Below are 7,537 nucleotides of genomic sequence, written 5' to 3'. Positions count from 1 at the left end.
GATTCACTTATGAAAATTTACAAACTGAACTATATATATATATATATATAAACTATAAAATATGTATTTTAGCTACATTTTTTAATTAACTAAAATTTTAAAGAGGCACTATGCGTACTTTATAAAACTCAATCCACAATTTTATCATTTGCTATTGAATATACAATAGCTTACTGCTGATTTATAAAGTGCAATATGATTGTTTCGGTAGCGATTTTAAGTTACATTCTCATACATTAATTTTAACCATATCTAATTTTCCAATCTTGAATCCAGCTTAATACGGAGGCTTCTATTGCAATCATATCTTTCAAGTTTTTATTATAATGACCAAAATAATAAAAAGACTTGACCTTGAAGAAACCCCAATTCAAAAACGTATTTTTAAGATGAGCTTCTCAAAAAGGTCAAAGTTGAAGGTGAAAAACATCATGCCCGTATTTTCTAAGTATACGTTTCAAAAAAGGATCTTAGATTTTATTCGTTTTTTACCAATTCTTAAAAGACAGTATTGAATTTTTCCTATATCAGTGTCCCTTACCACTATTATTTGACAAGGTATATTTATTATTATGCTAATAGTTTTCATTTTTTTCAAAATACATATGAAGGGAACACTGATTATTAAATGAATCGAAGGACGAATTTACTAATTACGATTGCTTAAAAATGTTTTACGGTCAAATTAATTATGAAGCTTCTTTTATTTAATATAAACTACAGTTTTTGTGTTGTGTCGCCAAATGATCAACTTCAAGAATTTTGACATATCTACGTTACTCTGTGTTGAAACTTTGTAAGTTTTAAATAAATAAGACACTATCTTCCTCAAATTGACGAATCTGTTTTTGTTTCGCTTATAAACAAATTATTTAAATTCAATCATATTAAATTTGAACTTGTTTTGCAAGCAGGAAACTTCAGTGAAAAACTTACTTAAAAACTTGGTTGATTAAGGTCACTTATAAGATATTAAATTTAAACGATTTATGAATATTTATATTTGTGATTGAAATTCTTATTTCCTTATAAAGCTGTTATAGTGTTAGCAAGTTATAACATTAATGACATGTTTTTCGATATCAAGTAATTAAATTTAATCTAATACATGAAACTTATTAAACAATGATAGTACCGGGTTAGTTAAGAATATGAAAAATTAATGTTAGACAGTTGAAAATGAAAAAAATATTAATCAAATTTTTTTATGAAAAACTAAGTTTTTTTCTTCTTTCAAATTTGATACAGTTTATACGTAAAACTTAAGGAATGGTTAGCTGCTAAAAGCTTCGAGAACGAGCTTATAAGTACTTCTGTAATTTAAACAAGCAATATAAAAGAAAAATTAAAGTCAATTCCTTAGTCAACAAAGTCAATTCCTAAAGTCAACGAAGAAAAATTTTATTTTAATTACTTTTTATTAAATAATTACAATTCATATAAATATGTATATACATATGACATAATCACAATATTAAGTGGCAAAGTAAAAAGCGAATTTCCTTGTAATTTTCCATTTTTCTTTCTATATATGGTATTAGACTATTATTTTTGTTTGTTACAATTTATTCTCTTTCTATTTTTTTTTTTTCGTTTCTAATTTATGAAGCTGATGGTGGTCTATAATTTCTCATTCTATCCATCTCTGGTAATGCTCCCATGAAAAACTAAAATTAATGAATCAAATTTAATTAATGAATCAAATTTAATTAATGAATCAAATTTAATTAATGATCAAATGTAATTAATGAATCAAATTTAATTAATGAATCAAATTTAATTAATGAATCAAATGTAATTAATGAATCAAATTTAATTAATGAATTAATATTTAAAATACTGTATTAACATCAAGTGTCATCCGCAAGTTTAAAAAAAATGCATTTGATCTTGAGTGAATGAATAAAAAAATTTTAAAATTTTATTAATGATTAAAAATTTGGACAAGATAGAGAGAGTGTGAACTAATAGTAGGAATTGAAAAAAAGCAGCAACAAGAATGATATAATGTTCAAAATTAGCAGGATTGATATGCTGTACAACTGAACACTTCTTTAGCTAATACAAGAATAACTTTTCACTTGCTTTTTAAGGGTGGACCAAAAAACCGTAAATATTTTAGCCTAGTTGGGAAAATATATAAAGTTGGGAAATAAATCATTTAAAAAAAAATTAAATTATTTTTCTCCGTTTTTTATCTCTGGTTATTTGTAGACTATTAAGCTACATGTATATTCATAAAGAAAATAAGAATTTATTAAATATATTACTTAAGCTAACACGTAAAAATTTGATATCCAGCATTCAAAATGTCGACCATTTCTAACCTGTGCACCGAAAATTCTCCATAATTCGAAAAAATTAATTTTAAAAGATTTTCTTCTCAAACCCTAGCACTATTTTCTAATGAAACATATAAATTTTTCTTTGAAGTTTTTTTCTTCAGATCGACTGCTTTTCTTATCGACTTATTTTGTTCGACTCCGAGTTCAAGTAGTTAAGAGTTAGGTTCTGCAGGTTAAAAAGAAGAAAAGAATGTTTTTGATCTTATAAATATTACTAAGACAATTGCTTATAATTCTGTAAACAAAACTTTTTCTCGAATGAATATATGACAATTATTAAATCTATTGCTTATCACAAACTCAATCAGTAAACTGTCACACGGTAAAAAAAATTCCTGATCAAATAACAATAAAAAGTACTGTCACCCATATTGCAGCATTCGCAAAATCCATTTACTATAAAATCCACTTTTACTGTAAAAATTCATACCGCAACTTCCACAGTAATACTCATTTGATTACAGGGAATCTGTGATTTACAGTGAATTACGGTAAATACGATTTTTTATTCCGCAAAATTTTAAGGTAAAAATGGATTTTATGGTACTGGTACCGTGAGTGCCGGTACTTTATGTCATAATTTTATCCGGAATTTCTTACAATATAGTTTACTTAAGTTTGTGATAAGCAATAACTGTTGTAAGAGAGCACAGAAAATTAATGAAACTTTACAAAAGTCGATCCCAATAAATGAATTATAATGATAATTCATTCATTAATATATTATTTTTTAATTTATAAATTCCGAAGCCAAATTTATTTTACTAAGTTACTAATAAATTTAATGTATCATTTATAATTTTCTAGTGCATGAATATTGGTATCAGATGTTTTATTCCGTAGCATGTTCCTGTAAAAATGGATTTTACGATAAAAAGCACCGGCACACAATGAGTATCACAACATGATCATTAGTTCCAAATACAATTTTTTGTCGAAAAAACACTTAGACACTCTAAAAAATTACGGCATAAAGAACGTGCATCATCCATACATCATCCGTAAAATTCGTTTAAGGTGCATCATCCGTAAAATTCATTTTACAGTGAAATTCATTTTTACCGTAAAATACTATGCAGTAATTTTTACGATAATATTGTTTTAGGCAGTGTCGATGATTTTACTGTAATTATTAATGTAAAAATTACGGTACATCCGAGTTTTTGTTCCGTAACTTGTTCCGGTAAAAATGGATTTTACGGTACGGGCACTTTAAAGTATCACCAGTGAATATCACAACATAATCATCAGTTCCCAAAGCGCATTTATAAAAAGTAAAAACAAATATATGAGTTTTTTTTAAAACAATCAGGGCAAAAAGATATATAAACTACCACATCTTTTAAGCAGATGTGAAAACTGTTATTATTTCAGAATATTTTTCAGAAATTGAATTTCAATGCAGATACATATTAAGTGTTTCCAAGCTATATGAATTTATCAATCGTTATTATTGTACGTATTGTACTTCACTTGAAAATAACTAGTTTTAATATTTTATTTAAAAAATCATTAAAACTTATACAAAAAAAAGTACTTTCAGATCTCTATATTTCGCTATCTCATGCATGGCTGGAAACAATACCTTTGTTATATCTCGATTTCATGAAGGGTATTTTATTGGATATTCCAATAAAGGACGTCTTCTTAAAAATGATATCAGCATCAAATCTCACTGAGAATAAATGCGTAGCATATTTAAGATATTTCACCACGGCTGACCTTTCCAATTTCATACTAAAAAATAAAAAAAGATTTTAAAATTGATAAATTCTCATTGTCTCAAGTTTCTTTGTGTGCTGAATGATTCTCGACAATTAAGAACATTAGAACAAAAAGTGATCTCCCATCTTATCAAGTAAACAATAGCTGCAATTTTAGAATAAGATTTTTTCTTTAAATATGCGTTTAAAGAATTGAAATAACCACTTGTTTTAAAGAAGGTGAATTCAAGGTTTTTAAGACAGAAAATTAACGATGTCGTACTGCAACTGAATGTCGCAAGAAATCGCTAATTTAACTTTTAGAAACATTCGAAGCCTTCAAAACATTCTGTATTGCACATGTATCTGCGCTAATCACATCATTTCTCTATAATTTTTGGCAGACGGTAGATAATGATGTTTTTTTTTTGGGATGTTTTCTTTGGCCTTTGATTGGGTTTTATATAATGAGGCGCACGACAGCAATATTTCAACAAGATTCATTAGGAATTAATCGATTTTTAAGTGCATTCAAGCGGATAATTAAAGAGAAGCAAAATACGTCTACATTGTTCATGTACATGATTGCCAAAATGTACTTGACAATAATCAAAGACTAATCGTTTGGAAATAGGAAGATGCAATGATTTCGATAACTTAATTCTTTCAATCGAAAAAAATTAGTTACTAAGTTTAGTAATATGATTTTAGTGGCATTTAAAAGACTTAAAACTACGAAATGTAAACTTAAAGGCATTATCTTATTAATAATTAAATAAAAAATAATATAAATCATTTATCAAAATACGTTTTTTACGAAGAAAGAAATGAAGAATGTAAACTTAGAAAATATCAAAATAAAGCATAAAAAATTAGTTAAAAAACTTTATCATGCTAAATACAATTTATCACATTAAATTGTATTACGAAATACGCACCTAATAGTTTTTTTTTTTTTTAAATATGAACTGATTTTTATTTTTATTAAATTTGGAAGGATTTTTACTTTCATTAAAATTAAAATAATATTCTTACTTTTTAATTTNGGTCCGGGACTTTATAAACACCCTATATATATATATATATATATATGCATGTTATAACATAAAATTTGTAGAGCGGCGATGGCTCAGCAAATAGAGCGTTCGCCTTTCAATGAGGTATACCGGGTTCGAATACCAGCTATGGCTGATCGATACGGCTCGCACCGACCACAGTGCTGACGTGAAATATCCTCAGTGGTAGACGTATCATGGGTTAGAGTCCCCTTGCTGCCAGGCTAACCGTGGGAGGGTCTCGAGGCCTTCTTCCTCTTGTAATGCAAATGCAGGTTAATTCCATCAAAAGGTCCTCCAAGAAGGCAAATTTTTCCCAATAATTGATCAAGGAGTTCCCTTGTCTTCTGGATTATGTTCAAAATTACAAGGAAACGGAATTGAACGTTAGTAGTCGTAAACCCGAAACTGGGTCTGCTGTTCTTCGACGACGGTTATAAAATAAAATAAAATATAAAATCTGAGAATTATTAGAATGAAGCAATACACTTTGTTATTTCAAATTTATAATACTTAATACAAGAATAGCTCTCAGTGATATTCAAAACAGTTTCCTTTAAATCCTTAAGTTTTACTTTTAAAACATGAAATGAAAATAAAAATATCAGCTTTTTTTATTAAGGGGAGGGGCAACCGCTTTGATACATTTAGTTTTATTTATTTTATTTAAAATGGCAGTAAGTATATTTTTTCTATTTTTCTTATTAGTGGATTAAAGTTCAAGGAGCTTTTACAGACAAAAATAAAGTAACTTAGCAATAATTTATTTTAAGCATGCATGTTAAATACGAAAAAAAAAAAGAAAAAGTGGTGTGAAGTAAAGAAAAACGAAACAAATTATGCCCTGAATGAATTTTGATAGAAATAAAAAATTTTGTTAAAGATCTTAATAAAAAATTAAACTTGAATTTTAAAATGGTAAAACATTAAAAGTTTCAGAAATAGAAAACGACATTATTCTACAGCAATGCACTAAAAATTTCTAATTAGAAATGTTGTTCAATTTTGATTTTAACATTCGTTAATTATTTAATTAAATAAATCTTAAAAAGTTGACCAAAAAGTTTTTACTCCTTATACTCTATTCATGTCGTTTAGGCTCCTTTTCGGAGGCATTGTCATCGCAGAAAATGATGTTTTTTGTTTGTTTTTTCTTTTTTTTTTTTTTTTTGAAAATAATACGCTATTTTCATAACTGCTGTATGTTTGCAACTATTACTCATGACTGTGAAGCAAATTTATCCAGTGCGCTTGAGGCTTATTCTTAAAATGGTGCAAAACGTCAATTTTGAGCCATAGATCTGAGATAATGAAAAACATTTATTGTATAATTTTTTAATATTTAAAACCTTTCTGCAATACTGCATTATCTGGGCTCATAAAAAGTTGCAAAAAATTGAAATTAGGCATTGATCTTGAAAATTTTTATTTAAGTGGAAAAAGTTGCCAAATTGACAATTTTTAAAAAACCTTAATAGTTTCTAAATATATTTAAGTTGCTTATATAGTTTAAAATTATAACTTTACTTCTAGTTTAAGTTCCCTAAGCCAGTGTTCCCGAACCTTTTTATCACCACGGATTATTTTGATTTATTAATTTCAATTTAATTTTATTTGAACATGCTTTCTATATAAAATACTGTTACACCGAAAAATAAATATAAGGAGATTTAACATTTTAACTTACTAGAACGTCAAATCAATGAGAACCCTGAGCTTTCTTTGCAATGAGACGGTTCCATCTGGGGGTAATCGGAGACAATGACAGCCGAAGTGTGTTGCTTACGTCCAGTTTACTCCGTTGCTTTGTTTTGGTTGCTGTCCCCTTTTTTTAAATAAATAAAATTTTAATGGAACACAGATATTTTTAATTGGGGGTATAAACCTAGGAATTTAAATTCATCTTCAATGAAATGGGCAACCAGGTACCATTTGATCCACGGACCGGTACCGGTACGCGGACCGGGGATTGGGGAACACTGTACAAAACTGAGGCCTTTTTATTTTCCTTGGCGAAAGTCTTCGAAAAACCATGTTAAGAAAATAGTAGAAAATTTCATGTGAAAATAAATCTAATTTTTTACAAAAGAATTTGCTGCTAAAATTTTCTTCAAGCGAAAGTTAAAAAAACGATTACTAAAAAGAAAGATTTAGGAAAAAATCTACAAACAAATTTAAAACTTCCACGGAAAGATAAACAAAGATAAATCTGCAAGAACTTTAAAGTCTGTCAGACAATTTTAAATCGTGACGCGTTTTGACTTCAACTGTGTTTACAGGAAGGGCAGGTGGTTTGGAATGTTTGTATTTATTAACACAAAAATGACTACACGTCCCATAAATTTCATGCAATTGCATATATCTTTCAGTTTAGTTCAGAATATAAATATATTGTCTTCCTTCCTTACTCTCCAGTATATTTAACTAATAACTA

The 7,537-nt window shown here is 27.6% G+C and overlaps 1 long non-coding RNA gene across 1 annotated transcript in view; it reads right to left on the bottom strand.

The window, feature by feature from the left end:
- LOC139424993 (uncharacterized) overlaps positions 1-7,281 on the bottom strand; it is a 16,668-nt gene extending 9,387 nt beyond the window's left edge. Inside the window, exon 1 of the long non-coding RNA XR_011636144.1 lies at positions 6,791-7,281. This is a non-coding gene — a long non-coding RNA (uncharacterized lncRNA). The remainder of the gene's footprint in view (positions 1-6,790) is intronic.
- Positions 7,282-7,537: the final 256 nt, after the last annotated feature.

Source organism: Parasteatoda tepidariorum, chromosome 2, assembly GCF_043381705.1.
Source record: "Parasteatoda tepidariorum isolate YZ-2023 chromosome 2, CAS_Ptep_4.0, whole genome shotgun sequence".
NCBI classification, from domain to species: domain Eukaryota; kingdom Metazoa; phylum Arthropoda; class Arachnida; order Araneae; family Theridiidae; genus Parasteatoda; species Parasteatoda tepidariorum.
This window is presented reverse-complemented; position numbering and strand designations above follow the sequence as displayed.